Source organism: Nicotiana tabacum, chromosome 6 (assembly GCF_000715075.1).
Source record: "Nicotiana tabacum cultivar K326 chromosome 6, ASM71507v2, whole genome shotgun sequence".
Classification (NCBI taxonomy): Eukaryota; Viridiplantae; Streptophyta; class Magnoliopsida; order Solanales; family Solanaceae; genus Nicotiana; species Nicotiana tabacum.
In genome coordinates this window covers 105,385,521-105,404,989 of record NC_134085.1, presented here as the reverse complement: position 1 = coordinate 105,404,989, position 19,469 = coordinate 105,385,521, and positions in this window count along the sequence as shown.

Below are 19,469 nucleotides of genomic sequence, written 5' to 3'. Positions count from 1 at the left end.
TTAGATTTAAAGACCCTTCTTTGAATCGAATCACGCGTACGTATATTCGTGTTATAAATTATATTTTTTTTAAAAATGCAGAGTTGTGTCACGCGCACGTGTACACAATAATATAGATAATATTTTTATTAAAAATAATTATTTTCGAAATTATGCTTTAAATAAAATCAAGAACATTGCCCTTTTGGTATAATTAAGTAGTGAACCTCACATCTCGGGTTTTTATGAAATTAATAATGATATTCTCCGAGAAATCCCTTTTATTAAATATTCGATCGAAGTTGCGCGAACGCATAATCCGAATTGCCTCTAGAAATATAATTAGGTTACGCGAACGTATCCCTAATCACAAAAATATTCTTGATGGTAGTATAATTTGTTTACAAATTGTTTATTATATCCACGTATTTTTATGTGAACATCATGAGAAATAAATATTCTTTTAGTCTCTAAATTCCTTAAAAAGAATTTACAATTTATTGGACGTTGATCGCAATTTATGTTTTTCGCGTATGAATTATATTCCTCAAACCATTTGAATTTGTGGAGTAAAAATAAACGTGTGATTAATACTACCATTTAGTGAATACAATATTTGCCTACCCCAATAGACAACATGCAAATTACGTATAAAAATTGGGAAAGAATGGATGTAAGGAAGTGATATTTTTGAAGAATTTTCATTGTTCTATTTGAAGCGAATGCTAAAAAATGTTATAATCTATAAACCTAATCACCTTCTACATTACTTGTTTTTAATCCAAAGTTATAATCGTTTGATTAATTTGTTTATGATGGTAGATAGGCATCAAGTTGATAAGAAAGGGAATTATTATACAAATCGATTGAATAAAATTGCCTTACATGCAACACAATTGTCCGTCTAAAACATTCATAACACTCTAACATCGTAACGAGCTATATCAAATCACCTTCCATATATGATTATATATATACTCATCATCATGCCATATATGAACATACAACTTATATCAATCTAAACCAAAATCAGATTTTTTTTACAAGATATACTAATAATGTAATTTCTTGATACTTCCATTCTACTTTACATTTAGCTAACAATATTACGGTATGTAATTAATGGCCCATTTTATGTCATGTTCCCTACCTTGATAATTCAATCATAACTTCACTTAATGAAAATTCCGAAATAGGTGATAATATTACAACACTTATACGAACTTTAAGAGGTATCAATTATCTTATATTCATCACGACAAACATACTACTATATTAATCAACTGAAACAAAACCAAATTTTAAACTAATGAACTTGAACGAATGGAAAACATAATTATAATTCCCGAACTTCATTAATATGTCATGTTGAAGCTTTTCATGACATGAATTTACAGATATGTACCTGATATTGGAAGCAAAAGAAAATGAAGATGAGAATCAGCAGCAGTAATAACAGTACAACAGCAACAACTGCCCAGCAACAGTAACAACCCAGTAATAGACCGGTGGAGTAGTAATCTCAAAAACAAAAGCTTTAAGCTTTCAATGAAACAACAGCCATTAATACTAATTTCAAACAAAGAAAGAAAGCAAAAGATTTTTAGTTTTTATTTTTATTTTTGAAAGCTTAAATATTGTTCGGAAATTTTCTTTCTCTTAAATGTTCAGCCCTTTTTTCTTCTCTCTTTTTCTTCTCAGATTCGTGTGTTTTTTCTTTTCTGTCTGTATGTGTATTTTTTCTTTTCTGTGTGTGTGTCCTGTATTCTGATTTCAAGACCTCTTCTTATAACCCATCCCATAAACCTTTCAATTAATTAAAATCCATACTTTTTCTCTACCCAACCCATTATCTTCCCACTCATCCCCATTATATTAAATAAACATATCACACCACCCCATTATATTTTGTCCCCCATGCCTAACATAAAATAATGCAAGATTCCCCCTTTAAATTAAATCTTGTCCCCCCTTTATATTAAACAACTATATCACAACCCACCCCATTTCATTTTGTCCCCCATGCTTCAAATAAACAATTACAAAATGTATAATTCCTAAACTACCCCTCACGACCTTACTGAAATTACCAAACTACCTCTGAACGTACTACAAATTACCAAACTACCCATCAGCTATAACACATCATTTAATCAAACTTAACCAAAATATAGACAATATGATTAATTTCTAACAATGTTCAAACAACAAATTTCATGAACATGATTTCCTCAACATTTCAACAACAAAGCACATGAACATGATTTCAACAACATTTCAACAACAACTCACATGAACACAAATTGAACTACAAAGAACAACTAAAATTTGATTTGAACAATATTTTAGCAACAAACAATCCTATTTTTGGATTCAACAACTACAACAAACAAGTATATTTAGATTTCTAACTTCAATCATATTGAACTTAAAATCAACCATAACAACATTACAACTAACAATTCCTATATCAAACTTAAACAAGATTATGAGACAAATCACAAAATAATCATAAATGATAAACAAGAAATCAAACTATACAAAATTCGGATTCAAGATCATCCAAACAAAGTATGAACATGAATGAATCTATTTTAACACAACAAACATGACGGATTAAACGATTAAATCAATATATTTCCTTTAACACAACTAAATTCTTTTTAGACAAATAACAAGATCGACGAATAAACAATTATGAACTTAAGCTTGATCTTAACAATATTAACAATTTCTAACAATACATAAACATATGAAACAAATTGAAGAAACAATTAATTAAACTTCAATTTGTATCTAACAAACATTAAACTAACAAATATTCACTTAAACAACAATACAAACATGAAATAAACATGAAACATAACTAATTAATCTTTCGTTTGAAATCTGAAAAATTAATTTAACAAACAACACATGAGCATGAACTAAAAATTAATTCAAACGATAAACAAAACAAACATTTGCCGATTTTAGATTCGAAAATATCAAAGCAAAATACGGACAAAATAAAACTCAAAAACTACTAACCGGATCGAAATGAAATATGTACGGACTGTTTCGACGAACCTCGAATGGGAATGAATCTGTCCGGATTCGACGACGAACTCAACGACGAACTCACCTTCCTTGTAAACTTTGACGAACTCAAAACGACGCTCGACGACCTCGCCTAAAATGAAGAAGACGGAGGGAAAGGAGCAGCAGTCCGCAGCTTCAACCAAGCTGAAACGAAGGAGAAGTGATGAACGGAACGGGAAGCAGCTGGTCGACGTTTGGACGCCATGGACGTGAAGCAAAAGCAGCAGCTCGGAGACGGCTTCCATGGCGACGCTCAAGCTGAAGAAGACGAAGAAGAACAGCAGCAGCTGACGCTTGTTTTGGCCTCAAACTACTCGACGGAAGCAGCTGGCCTCAAGCTCATCCATGGCGGAATGAGCTGGACGACGAGGGCAGCGACGGGCTTGGCCGTGACGAGAAGCGGCGATGGGAGCTTCGAACAACAGCTGACTCGTCGAGGGCTGTGTTCGTTTGGTTGTTTGGTTGAGACACAGAAGCAGCATGGTCAGCCATGAGCGTCGAGCTCAAGCTTGAGCTCGACGAGCTTCGTCAATGGCGGATAGGGCTAGGAATTTCGGACGAAGAAGAAGAAGATGAAGACGATGTAGCCATGGGTGGTCGGAGAGCAGCTTTGTTGCTGCGTCAACTGTTGGACGGTGGTCGACGGGCGGACATTGGAGGGTAACTTGGAACTTGAGGAAGAAGAAGAAGATAGGAGGGTGGCGGATGATTTTGCAATTTTTAGGGTTTTTTTTTTCATTTTGTTTTGTTTTGTTTTTCTTTTTTGTAAAATGTAAGACAAAAGGGGTTTGGGTCTTTTGGGTTATGGACTGGGTCGACCCAGTTCAAAATGGACTGGGTCGTAGGGAAGATTGGGCCATTTTTTGGGCCTGTGGCTTGAAATTGAAGAAGAGGCCCAATTTCGACTTTCCTTATATTTTCGCTCTCTTTTCTTCTTTTATTTCTCTAAAACTAAATTATAAAAATACTTAAACTATTATTAAGAACTAAATTAAGTTATAAAAGCGCAAATTAACTCCAAATAACAATTAACGCACAATTAAGTAATAATTAAGCATAAAATTGTATATTTGGACATTAAATGCTAAAATTGCAAACGATGCCTATTTTTGTAATTTTTAATTTTTGTAAAACAAATTTAATTACTAACAATTGTAGAAATAAATCCTACATGCAAAATGCGACATATTTTTGTATTTTTTATTAATTTAACAAATAAACATGCACAGACAAATACAAATAATTATTCAAAATATCACAAAAATATCACAAAATTGCACACCAAAGAAAAATCATTTTATTTTTGAATTTTTTGGGAGTAATTCTCATATAAGGCAAAAAATCACGTGCTTACAGCTGCCCCTCTTTGCCCGGAGACACGAAGGGTTTTCGTGCAAAGATAAAGCGAGCGATTTTTGCCCATCCGAGTACTCCGTTGAAGCATTTTTTGAAAAAGATTTGACCGAACCTTTGCTTCAAAGGTTTCCTACATATCCTGGGCTAAACATGAATCAGGTCAATGTAGTTCGGGAAATTTTGGTAGCTGGGACTACCGTGGGACTGCATTGTTACTGTTGTTGCATGCTATTACCACTGCTTACCGATCTCCTTGTTACACCATGCTTAAAAGAAAACAAGAAGCTAGGCTAGAGTACAATTTGTTTTTGTTGCCTTGCTTCCTTGTCTGCTTGCATTTCTTCCGGTGCTTTTCTTCTTTTGACACATGTACTTGAGTTTGTACTGTGACCTCTTGTTGCAACCTTCTGTTTCCCGGTGCCGGGGAATTTTATTGTTTCCTGCTGGGGATTCCTATTGTAACCCTCTATTTTATTGTCCTCTGACTTGATCTTGAAATGTATGTCTCTGTTATCTGGGCGGGCTCCCAACTTCAATACTTGAAAATTAAAGACTTGAAATGTATGCCTCTGTTATCTGGGCGGGCTCCCAATTTCAACACTTGAAAATTAAAGACTGAAATGTATGCCTCTGTTATTTGGGCGGGCTCCCAACTTCAATGCTTGAAATATAAAGACTGAATGTATGCCTCTATTATTATGGGCGGGCTCCCAACTTCAACACTTGAAAAGTAAAGACTGAATGTATTCCTCTGTTATTATGGGCGGGCTCCCAACTTCAACACTTGAAATGTAAACGCCATTCCTCTCTTCAGGCGGGCTCCTGACTTCAACAACAACTTTGAAAATAATCGCCATTCCTCTCTTCAGGCGGGCTCCTGACTTCAAACCATACATCGCAATTCCTTTCTTTAGGTTGGCAAGATTTCAACATCTTTTTAAAACGCCTTTCCTCTCTTCAGGCGGGCTCCTGACTTCAACCAATAAATTGTCATTCTATTCTTCAGGGGGGCTCCTGACTTCAACCTCTTTTTTCAATTCAATTCTTTTCAAATTATCCTAGGAGAAAATTCATCAGACTAGGATTTGATATCCTATCTTAGGAGAAAGATTCATCGGACTAAGATTTGATATCTTATCTTGGGAGAAAAATTTCATCAGACCAAGATTTTGACTCTAGGAGATAAATCGTCAGACTAGGTCCATTTTGTTGTGATCTTAGGAGAAAGATTCATCCGACTAAGATTTTATCTTGGGAGAACAATTTCATCAGACCAAGATTTTGACTCTAGGAGATAAATCGTCAGACTAGGTCCATTTTGTTGTGATCTTAGGAGAAAGATTCATCCGACTAAGATTTTATCTTGGGAGAACAATTTCATCAGACCAAGATTTTGACTCTAGGAGATAAATCGTCAGACTAGGTCCATTTGTTGTGATCTTAAGAGAAAGATTCATCCGACTAAGATTTTATCTTGGGAGAACAATTTCATCAGACCAAGATTTTGACTCTAGGAGATAAATCGTCAGACTAGGTCCATTTGTTGTGATCTTAGGAGAAAGATTCATCCGACTAAGATTTTATCTTATCTTGGGAGAAAAATTTCATCGGACCAAGATTGTATCGGGAGGTAAATTCATCAGACTAGGTCCATTTTGTTGTGATCTTAGGAGAAAGATTCATCCGACTAAGATTTGATATCTTATCTTGGGAGAAAATTTCATCAGACCAAGATTGTATCGGGAGGGAAATTCATCAGACTAGGACTTTTTATCCTAGGAAAAAAATGTAAAGATCAATGATTTGAGAAACTTACCTTCGTAATTCCTTCTTTTCTTTTCTCCTTCCTTCGCGCTGCTTTGTTCTTGCTTGCTGGGGATAATACCACTGCGGTAGTTTTCTTTCTTCCCCTCCTTCAAATTCAATTTTTTTTCTCTTTTTTTCAGAATTTATTTTCTCTCAACACTGCTGGGGATAAAAGTGTTATCTTCTTGGGATAACGTCGTTGAGGATAACGTTGCTGGGGAATTTTATCCCTTCAAAATCGATGCTTCATTCTTCTGGAAGCTCCTAGGGATGATAATGGCTTTTGTTTTTCTGAGCACAAATGTCATCCCTTTGTTCTGTCTGCTGGGGATCAATTTCCTCCATTGGAAACTTATTATAATGGGGCAACACTGGTTCAAAGACCACTTCCCTTGAGACTGGTGTTATTTTTTATTCTTCCTCAAATGAGTACCTGACTTCCAGAAAATTTTCCAAATGAAAGGAAAATTTTCTGCCCCAGTTTTACAGTCTCCCTTATGGCATGCATTTCTGTCATTAATGCCATTTCTTTTACCTGTTTCAAAACAAAATTTTAGCTTAAAGTGTGGTAGTTGGTTGTGATACTCCACTGGGACGGCTTTTCCCTTTTTTATTCCTTGCTCTGCATTCCACAAGGGATGATATTATTTGCTGGGGATAATCCTTTTCTGCTGGGGATATCCCTCTTCTTTCGTGGCATGGCTCGGAGACTTGCATTTTCCCGACCTTTTAGTCTCGCATGAATTTTCCAAGTCATGCTTATTGCTCTCCTTGTTTTGTCCACGGGCCTTGGCCTTGAGGTTTTAATAACCTCTGATTTCGGCAAGGATATCCCTCTTGACACTCGTCGATCCTTTTGTCAATTCACTTTTGCTGGGGATATCTTTCTTGACATTGGCCTCGCACTTGTTCCTTCCTGACTATATCACTTGGATGTATTAGTCAGATCTTATCTTGGAAAGCTGATGGCCTATTTTGAAGTCATTTCCCACTGGTTCTGACCAAACAGACTCTACTGGGGAAATTTCTATGAAAGGAAAAGATAAAAGGGAACAGAATAAAAGACAACGGAAAAAGATGACTCTTTAACAAAAGAAACTATAAATAAAAACCTATCAAACGCAAATACCGACTCTAATGGTCATGACATGCACATGTGGCCCATCCTCTACCGTCAATCGTCTTTCAAGACCTTCAATTGGCGATTCCCCATCTGATTCCCAATCTTATTCGACTTGTAGTGCCCGAAGGGTTTTCACTATCAAGCCTCTCTCATTTTGGTTTTTCTCTCAGCTTTCATCGCCTTATGGTGTCTGTGAAGATTTTCACCGATAAGACTCTCTCATTTGTATCACTTTCCCGCTGGGGATTTGGAGTGTTGCCGGTATGACTCTCTCTACTGGAGATTAGAGTCCTTTCTGTTGTGGAACAGAGTGTTATGTTCACCGGTAAGACTCTTATTTGTCTGACTTGGCATCTTTTGAAGACTGGTCAGAAGGTCTTTCTTTGGACCGTAATGTGGGTTTTTTGGATAGGCTTAGAAAGAAAGGGTATTAAAGGCTCAAAAACAAATCAATTTGGGGTTCAAAATTACAACCTTCGAAATCATATTTGTTTACAACAAGCGCAACCCTTGCCCCAGTTTCTTGCTTGGGGATTATTTATTATTATATTTTTTTTACACTATGCACACCATGCACGCTATGCACACTATGACCGAGCCGTGAGGCGCCTACGTATCCTCTTTGAGGAATCAGGTCAAACGTAGTTCCCAATTCCTCTGTTTTCATTTGACTTTCTTTTGTTTTTTTTATTGTTATCATTTTTCTTTTCCTTTCCTTTTTTTCGTTTTTTTTTTGATTGATTTTTTTTTCCTTTACCTTCCAGGCTCGTATTTCCTAGTCGTTGCTATTGATTCCGAACGAGGGGTATGAAAGAAAATAAATAAGGCTCAAAGGGGGGTAACGAAGGATAAAGTGTTTAGATAGCAGAACAAAATGCCTTCGTCATTCCAGTCTTCAAAACATGTCAAATGCAAACAACACAATTGATCATAGATTTATAGTCTCTTCCGATGGTGCTGGACTTGACAATTATGTTAAACACTTGCTTTTTCATTTGTCATTTCTAAAGCACCGTTGGGCGACACTCTCATTCTCATGAACGACCCTCATGCCAATTTGGCGAATCTTGCATTTAACGGTTTTCTTTAAGTTTTACTTGCCCCAGTTCCACATGACTCGGGCTTCAAATAATCTCAAACTGTTCTTATTTCCCTTAAATGCTTTGATCACCTCTCCAGGGTTTTATGATTAACTTTAAAGACCAGGCCCAAACTGTGTGCACATGTCATGTCACTAGAATCGGCGTTGAATAAAAATGATAAAAGTACTAAACAAAAAGATGACTGGAAACAATAAAAGACCGGCTTTTGTATTAGACTACCGGCGAAATGGTTTGAATAATAAAACAAACAAAACAACCAGAATAAAATCCTAACACAGCCTTGACAAAACTTAAACAAATTGATATGACAAACTGGAAAGATAAGAAGGTTTGACACAAGACAATATTCGGATTACAACCCTAAGAATAATCCGGACAACAGAAATGACAACAAAATAAGACACCACCAGCTTCTCTTTTGCTAACCAAGGAACGGAGTGTCCTCCCACTTTATCAAAATTGGCATCTTTAGCCACCGAGCTTTGCATCAGTATTGTCTAGACCATTTCCAACTTTGATATCATCAACCTTAGTCAACAAGTCCCAATAGGATTCGAGTGCTTCTGCTATCAGGCCTGATCCCCGCAAAGTGTGCTTCTGGGTCTTGTATTTCCGGCTTACCACAAACCAACCACCTTCTTTCTTTGCGATTCAAAACAGGTTAGAATGGACTCAGTCGGTCCTCATTATTAACAACATCTCTTTTTTTCATTTTTCTTTTTTTTTTTTTTCTTTTTCTTTTTTTTCGATTTTTTTTTTCTCATTTTTTGTTGTGGTCGAATCTTATGGAGATTGCCTACGTATCATGACCCCGCATGAATCAGACTTTGCGTAGTTCGGACCAATAGACTGGGTAAGAACAATGAAACACATTTTTTCTTTGGAATTATCAATTTTCATAATAAAACAACTGGATTTCAAAGGTTTAAAGATGACCTACAAATTTGAAAATCAAACGACCCACATATTCTAATCAAAAGATTTATAACCTCAAAACAAAAAGGTCAGCTTCCTTTCTCCGTTTTGACAAATGCAACCAAACGGTTATTTTTGCAAATGTGGCCTCTTCCAAATTTTGAGGCCGGAGAGGATTATTTTATGACACTTTACACACTTGTCCGTCTTTTACGAAATAGCCTTTCGACAACTGAAAGATACTCTGAGGCTATTTCGGCAAGAACGGTTTAAGACGCGGCCGAAGCTGGCTCGGCTTATTGTGACCAAAAATCTAAACGGTATTCACCTGACCGTTGACTCTTTGTTTTTTTTTCAAATTACAATAAAAACCAGGTGTTGCAACACGGCCCTTCAGCGCCTCGGGGACGAAGATTTTTTAAGGCTGTGTGGGTCAACTGGACAAAAATCCTAACCATGACCCAAAAGATGGCTGTTTATGCAAAGTCAGCCTTCCGGCGTCCTTTTCGGGAACATTCGGCTATGTCTTGACAAAACAGCGTCACCCGACTTCTTTGTGACAAAATTAAAATTTGACATATTTTTTTTTATATTTTTTTTAGCAAAAGGGGAGGCTGGACACCGCCCGACTTATTTATGACAAAATTAAAATTTTGACACGTTTTTATTTATTTATTGGTTTTTGGTTATTTTAGCAAAAAGGTGGGGTTGGACCCGATGAGGGTTGCCTACGTATCTCACATCCGGTGAGAATCAAACCTGCGTAGTTCGGGCCGATTAACCGAACTATTTTAAAACATGATTTTTTTCTTTTTCAAAAGCAAATAACAAAACCACTTTCCAAGCACGACTCTTTCATTTTCCTTTTGGCATTTTCAGAAACAAATAAAAAAACTATTTTAAAAGTAAGGCTCTTTTTTCATTGTCATTTTTCAGAGGAAGACAAATTATTTTCCTTTTTATATATTTTTTATATATTTTTTTTTAAAAAAAAATAAGACAAAACAACGACTTTTTTTTCCTTTGATTTTAGTAAAATAAACTAATAAGACATTTTTTTTTCATTTTCTCAAATTTTCTGCAAGAGTTTTGACGGTATTCGGGCATTGGATTTTTTTTTTTCAAAATAAACAATCAATTCCCTAACCGCTTATTCCTTTTTTTTAATTTTAAAATATTATTCCTGATATTCAAAAGTCAGTCAACACGCAAATCCGGATCAAATAAATGCGCAAGTAGCAGCAAGTAAGATGCATCAGGATGGTCATTTTTTTTTGGTACACCTGTCCTAGACAGACCCAACCCCTGTGTTGAGTCTCCAAAGCCAAATGCACATGATGCAAACAAACGCTCCTACTAGGAATTCGGCATGAAGCTGAGTAAAAAACCTGAGGCATATTGATCTAGCCCTGGCTTACCCAAACGGATAGTTTGAGGCGAAGCGGGGGCAACGTACCGGGAGCACGAAAGTCTACCCGGCCTAGTTACTTGTCCCAACTTCGTCTTATTTGCTATGACTTTAACAGAAAGGTGGGCCACGCGCACGTGTGCACCATAAATTTAGAAGACTCAGAAAGAAGGGGGTTTCGTAGCAGTTGTATATATTCATAATTCAAATAATATTAAAGCGGTAAAAGTGTCATTTAGCACATTGGGCATATATCATGTAAAAAAAATCAGATAATAAATAAAGCCAACTATAACAATTATTTTAAGCTCGAATTCTTGAACCCTGAACCAGTGGTTCTGGGTTCGGTCCCCAGCAGAGTCGCCAGAGCTGTCGCACCTCCTTTTTCCGCCCCCGCGAGGGTGCGTAGGGAGTTTTCTCCAATTAAAGGACAGTCGAAACGGGATTTGTTTGTTTGTTTCAGAGTCGCCACCTGGGAATTTTAAGGCGTCCCAAGTCACCGGTTTTAATCCCTGAATCGAGGAGAATATGACTCTGTCTATTTAACAGTCTGCGCACCAGAAATCCGGATAAGGAATTCTGTTAACCCGGGAGAAGGTGTTAGGCATTCCCGAGTTCCGTGGTTCTAGCACGGTCGCTCAACTGTTATATTCGGCTTGATTATTTTGATTTGTAAAATACATTTTTATTGCATGATATTATTGTTACCGCTTCTATTTAGATTTAAAGACCCTTCTTTGAATCGAATCACGCGTACGTATATTCGTGTTATAAATTATATATTTTTTTAAAAATGCAGAGTTGTGTCACGCGCACGTGTACACAATAATATAGATAATATTTTTATTAAAAATAATTATTTTCGAAATTATGCTTTAAATAAAATCAAGAACATCCGCCCTTTTGGTATAATTAAGTAGTGAACCTCACATCTCGGGTTTTTATGAAATTAATAATGATATTCTCCGAGAAATCCCTTTTATTAAATATTCGATCGAAGTTGCGCGAACGCACAATCCGAATTGCCTCTAGAAATATAATTAGGTTACGCGAACGTATCCCTAATCACAAAAATATTCTTGATGGTAGTATAATTTGTTTACAAATTGTTTATTATATCCACGTATTTTTATGTGAACATCATGAGAAATAAATATTCTTTTAGTCTCTAAATTCCTTAAAAAGAATTTACAATTTATTGGACGTTGATCGCAATTTATGTTTTTCGCGTATGAATTATATTCCTCAAACCATTTGAATTTGTGGAGTAAAAATAAACGTGTGATTAATACTACCATTTAGTGAATACAATATTTGCCTACCCCAATAGACAACATGCAAATTACGTATAAAAATTGGGAAAGAATGGATGTAAGGAAGTGATATTTTTGAAGAATTTTCATTGTTCTATTTGAAGCGAATGCTAAAAAAATGTTATAATCTATAAACCTAATCACCTTCTACATTACTTGTTTTTAATCCAAAGTTATAATCGTTTGATTAATTTGTTTATGATGGTAGATAGGCATCAAGTTGATAAGAAAGGGAATTATTATACAAATCGATTGAATAAAATTGCCTTACATGCAACACAATTGTCCGTCTAAAACATTCATAACACTCTAACATCGTAACGAGCTATATCAAATCACCTTCCATATATGATTATATATATACTCATCATCATGCCATATATGAACATACAACTTATATCAATCTAAACCAAAATCAGATTTTTTACAAGATATACTAATAATGTAATTTCTTGATACTTCCATTCTACTTTACATTTAGCTAACAATATTACGGGATGTAATTAATGGCCCATTTTATGTCATGTTCCCTACCTTGATAATTCAATCATGGCTTCACTTAATGAAAATTCCGAAATAGGTGATATTATTACAACACTTATACGAACTTTAAGAGGTATCAATTATCTTATATTCATCACGACAAACATACTACTATATTAATCAACTGAAACAAAACCAAATTTTAAACTAATGAACTTGAACAAATGGAAAACAGAATTATAATTCCCGAACTTCATTAATATGTCATGTTGAAGCTTTTCATGACATGAATTTACAGATATGTACCTGATATTGGAAGCAAAAGAAAATGAAGATGAGAATCAGCAGCAGTAATAACAGTACAACAGCAACAACTGCCCAGCAACAGTAACAACCCAGTAATAGACCGGTGGAGTAGTAATCTCAAAAACAAAAGCTTTAAGCTTTCAATGAAACAACAGCCATTAATACTAATTTCAAACAAAGAAAGAAAGCAAAAGATTTTTAGTTTTTATTTTTATTTTTGAAAGCTTAAATATTGTTCGGAAATTTTCTTTCTCTTAAATGTTCAGCCCTTTTTTCTTCTCTCTTTTTCTTCTCAGATTCGTGTGTTTTTTCTTTTCTGTCTGTATGTGTATTTTTTCTTTTCTGTGTGTGTGTCCTCTATTCTGATTTCAAGACCTCTTCTTATAACCCATCCCATAAACCTTTCAATTAATTAAAATCCATACTTTTTCTCTACCCAACCCATTATCTTCCCACTCATCCCCATTACATTAAATAAACATATCACACCACCCCATTATATTTTGTCCCCCATGCCTAACATAAAATAATGCAAGATTCCCCCTTTAAATTAAATCTTGTCCCCCCTTTATATTAAACAACTATATCACAACCCACCCCATTTCATTTTGTCCCCCATGCTTCAAATAAACAATTACAAAATGTATAATTCCTAAACTACCCCTCACGACCTTACTGAAATTACCAAACTACCCCTGAACGTACTACAAATTACCAAACTACCCATCAGCTATAACACATCATTTAATCAAACTTAACCAAAATATAGACAATATGATTAATTTCTAACAATGTTCAAACAACAAATTTCATGAACATGATTTCTTCAACATTTCAACAACAAAGCACATGAACATGATTTCAACAACATTTCAACAACAACTCACATGAACACAAATTGAACAACAAAGAACAACTAAAATTGATTTGAACAATATTTTAGCAACAAACAATCCTATTTTTGGATTCAACAACTACAACAAACAAGTATATTTAGATTTTTAACTTCAATCATATTCAACTTAAAATCAACCATAACAACATTACAACTAACAATTCCTATATCAAACTTAAACAAGATTATGAGACAAATTCACAAAATAATCATAAATGATAAACAAGAAATCAAACTATACAAAATTCGGATTCAAGATCATCCAAACAAAGTATGAACATGAATGAATCTATTTTAACACAACAAACATGACGGATTAAACGATTAAATCAATATATTTCCTTTAACACAACTAAATTCTTTTTAGACAAATAACAAGATCGACGAATAAACAATTATGAACTTAAGCTTGATCTTAACAATATTAACAATTTCTAACAATACATAAACATATGAAACAAATTGAAGAAACAATTAATTAAACTTCAATTTGTATCTAACAAACATTAAACTAACAAATATTCACTTAAACAACAATACAAACATGAAATAAACATGAAACATAACTAATTAATCTTTCGTTTGAAATCTGAAAAATTAATTTAACAAACAACACATGAGCATGAACTAAAAATTAATTCAAACGATAAACAAAACAAACATTTGCCGATTTTAGATTCGAAAATATCAAAGCAAAATACGGACAAAATAAAACTCAAAAACTACTAACCGGATCGAAATGAAATATGTACGGACTATTTCGACGAACCTCGAATGGGAATGAATCTGTCCGGATTCGACGACGAACTCAACGACGAACTCACCTTCCTTGTAAACTTTGACGAACTCAAAACGACGCTCGACGACCTCGACTAAAATGAAGAAGACGGAGGGAAAGGAGCAGCAGTCCGCAGCTTCAACCAAGCTGAAACGAAGGAGAAGTGATGAACGGAACGGGAAGCAGCTGGTCGACGTTTGGACGCCATGGACGTGAAGCAAAAGCAGCAGCTCGGAGATGGCTTCCATGGCGACGCTCAAGCTGAAGAAGACGAAGAAGAACAGCAGCAGCTGAGGCTTGTTTTGGCCTCAAACTACTCGACGAAAGCAGCTGGCCTCAAGCTCATCCATGGCGGAATGAGCTGGACGACGAGGGCAGCGACGGGCTTGGCCGTGACGAGCAGCGGCGATGGGAGCTTCGAACAACAGCTGACTCGTCGAGGGCTGTGTTCGTTTGGTTGTTTGGTTGAGACACAGAAGCAGCATGGTCAGCCATGAGCGTCGAGCTCAAGCTTGAGCTCGACGAGCTTCGTCAATGGCGGATAGGGCTAGGAATTTCGGACGACGAAGAAGAAGATGAAGACGATGTAACCGTGGGTGGTCGGAGAGCAGCTTTGTTGCTGCGTCAACTGTTGGACGGTGGTCGACGGGCGGACATTGGAGGGTAACTTGGAACTTGAGGAAGAAGAAGAAGATAGGAGGGTGGCGGATGATTTTGCAATTTTTAGGGTTTTTTTTTTCATTTTGTTTTGTTTTGTTTTTCTTTTTTGTAAAATGTAAGACAAAAGGGGTTTGGGTCTTTTGGGTTATGGACTGGGTCGACCCAGTTCAAAATGGACTGGGTCGTAGGGAAGATTGGGCCATTTTTTGGGCCTGTGGCTTGAAATTGAAGAAGAGGCCCAATTCCGACTTTCCTTATATTTTCGCTCTCTTTTCTTCTTTTATTTCTCTAAAACTAAATTATAAAAATACTTAAACTATTATTAAGAACTAAATTAAGTTATAAAAGTGCAAATTAACTCCAAATAACAATTAACGCACAATTAAGTAATAATTAAGCATAAAATTGTATATTTGGACATTAAATGCTAAAATTGCAAACGATGCCTATTTTTGTAATTTTTAATTTTTGTAAAACAAATTTAATTACTAACAATTGTAGAAATAAATCCTACATGCAAAATGCGACATATTTTTGTATTTTTTTATTAATTTAACAAATAAACATGCACAGACAAATACAAATAATTATTCAAAATATCACAAAATTGCACACCAAAGAAAAATCATTTTATTTTTGAATTTTTTGGGAGTAATTCTCATATAAGGCAAAAAATCACGTGCTTACACATTTGCTTAATTTTCTTCCTTCTTCTTCTTTGGTTCTCTACATTGACTACTGTAGTGACCCTTTTTATCGCAATTCCAACAAGTAATGTCCTTGAGATTTTTGGATTGTCCTCTTCTCCTTGACTTTAATCTCCCACGACCATAAATCTGTCCTCTTTGGTTGATTCTCCCCTGCTTTTGGTACTAAAAGTAGATCCTGGGGAATCACTTGATTCTCTTCGGCGAATATCTTCGCTTAGAACCAAGTCTCTAATATCATTCAATTTGAGTTTGGTACTTCCTGATGAACTGCTAACTGCAGTTACTGTTACAGACCAACTCTCCGGTAGAGATGATAGTAGAATCAACGCCCTGATTTCGTCATCAATTGTTATATTAACAGAACTCAACTGAGTTAATATTGTATTAAACTCATTGATATGTTCCGTGACTGATCCACTTTCTGTCATTTTTAAGTTGAACAATCGACGCATTAAATAGACTTTATTTGAAGCAGATGGCTTCTCATACATATTTGATAACGCCCTCATCAGGCCTGCAGTGGTCTTCTCGTTAATGATGTTAAACGCCACATTTTGTGTTAGCGTCAAATGAATCACACCAAGAGCTTGGCGATCTAATAGATCCCAATCCGCTTTGGACATAGTCTCCGGTTTCACCTCGGTCAGAGGTAAGTGTAATTTTTTCTGGTACAAATAGTCCTCTATTTTCATTTTCCAGAATCCAAAATCTTTATCATTGAACTTGTCAATCTTAACCTTCCCTTCTTCCGATGCCATTTTTCACAAAAAAAAATTTATGTGAATAGTGCTTGTGAATAGTAACGATGATCAATAGTGTCGTACTATTCTTGTGAATAGTACTTGCACCAATACTGTACTTTTCTACCAGAATTACACTGTCTGGGCTCTGATACCAGTTGTTGAGAAAGCATATCAAGATAATAGAAGGAAAAGGATATTTAGGAGAGAAACAATAAATTGCACAAGACAAGACAAGACAAGATTTACGTGGTTCGGCAATTTTTGCCTACTCCACGGCCACACAAAGAATAGTTCTTTATTAATTGAAGAGAGAAAGAAGAAGTTTTTAGAATGTTCTACAAATGAAAATGTAGACCCCTATTTATAGGCATTTGAATGTCCTGCCGAGGTAAGCGCTTACATCATAAGAATGCCGATGTAAGCGCTTACATCATAAGAATGCTGAGGTAAGCGCTTACATCACAAGAATGTCGATGTAAGCGCTTACATCATATTTTCATCTCTTTTTGATTTTTCTTTCTTTTGTTTTGTCTACTTTCACATACAACAATAGGTTTGGTCCTATCAATCTCCCGCTCAAACCTATGTTACATCAAGAAAGAAAATAAAGAAAGATTTGCTTAATCCCTCCTGCACATGTGGAACATAGCCCGGATCTCCATCCAGTAACTCTCCCAAGTCTGCCTCACCAACACCATACCCCGATTCCACCAGCTCTTCTACTGTATAATCATATATACTTCCAAATCACACTTCACCTCAGCCTACAACCTACCAAAATAGATCAGTGACATGCTCTAGCCAAAGACCTGGCCTTGACTTCGACTCCACATTTATCCCTGTTGCAAAACACACCACAGTCTGATTTATCATCACTGTTGCCGTCACCCTTGGTTAGACCATCCACCAGTTGGATGTCAATAATGCCTTCTTACAAGGCTCTTTACATGACACTGTTTTTATGAAGCAACCCCAAGGCTTCGAGGACTCTCGATTTCCCAATCATGTGTGTCTTTTGAAAAAGGCAATTTATGGTCTACGACAGGATCTGCGTGCTTGGTACATGGAGATTCGTTCCTTTCTTATCTCGTATGGTTTTACTAATGCTCGGTCAGACACTTCGCTATTTGTTTATCATCATGGTGACTCTCACTTGTTTCTTCTAGTTTATGTAGACGATATTATGCTTACTGGCAGCCCGGCATCCGTTGTTCGCTCGCTCATTACAACACTGGCCAATCGATTTTCTTTGAAAGATTTGGGGCATCTTCATTACTTTCTTGGTGTCGAAGTCACTCCCTGCAATGGCGGATTACTTCTCACACAACATAAGTATATCCCTGATGTGTTAGAATGTCACCATATGCTAGATGCCAAAGCTGTATCCACTCCAATGTCTTCCTCTGAAGTCTTGACAGCTAATGATGATAGGACCAAACCTATTGTTGTATGTGAAAGTAGACAAAACAACAACAATAACAACAACCCAGTATAATCCCATAGGTGGGGTCTGGGGAGGGTAATATGTACGCAGACCTTACCCCTGCCCCGAAGGGTAGAGAGGCTGTTTCTAGGAGACCCTCGGCTAAAAAAAGTAATAGGAGCTGATATATTAGTACCATAAAAATGCATAATAAAATAACAGCAATCTAAGAGATATGAAATACAGAATACGAAATACGAAATAGATGGTTGGTATAGTAAAACTAGCAGGTAAAGCCCTGCATCAATAGACGACTAATGACATTCTTAGTCTAACTCTTAACTGGCTAGTCTCACTTTATTGTGCTGTAGAAATATTCACAACTTTCCCTAACCTACAACCTTAATGCTCGACCTCCATAATTCCCTGTCAAGGGCCATGTCCTCAGTAATCCTAAGTCGCGCCATGTCCTGTCTGATCACCTCTCCCCAATACTTCTTAGGTCGCCCTCTACCTCTCCGCGTGCCCACTACAGCCAGTCGCTCACACCTCCTCACCGGTGCATCAGTGCTCCTCCTCTGAATGTGCCTGAACCATCTGAGTCTTACTTCCAGCATCTTGTCCTCCATGGGGCCCACGCCTACTTTCTCTCAAATATCTTCATTCCTAATCTTATCCATCCTTGTATGCCCACACATCCACCTCAACATCCTCATCTCTGCTACTTTCATCTTCTGGATGTGTGAGTTCTTTACCAACCAATATTCAGTTCCATATAACATGGCAAGCCTAACCACTGCTCTATAAAACTTACCTTTTAGTAATGGTGGCACTTTCTTGTCACACAAGACTCCCGATGCTAACCTCCACTTCATCCACCCCACCCCTATACGGTGTGTGACATCCTCGTCAATCTCCCCGATCCCTTGAATAACCGATCCAAGGTACTTGAAACTACCCCTCTTGGGAATGACTTGAGAGTCAATCCTCACTTCAACTCCCGCTTCCGTCGGCTCAACTCCAAATTTGCACTCGAGGTATTACGTCTTCGTCCTGCTCAACTTGAAACCTTTAGACTCAAGAGCATGTCTCCAAATCTCTAGCCTCTCGTTGACGCCGCCTCATGTCTCATCAATTAGAATAATGTCATCAGCAAATAGCATGCACCATGGCACCTCCCCTTGAATATGATGAGTCAGTGCATCCATCACCAGGGCAAATAGGAATGGGCTGAGCGCAGACCCTTGGTGCAACCCCGTAATAACTGGAAAGTGTTCAGAGTCGCCTCCTACTGTCCTAACCCGAGTCTTAGCTCCAGCATACATGTCTTTAATCACCCTAATATAGTCAACCGGGACCCCTTTATCCTCTAAGCAGCTCCATAAGA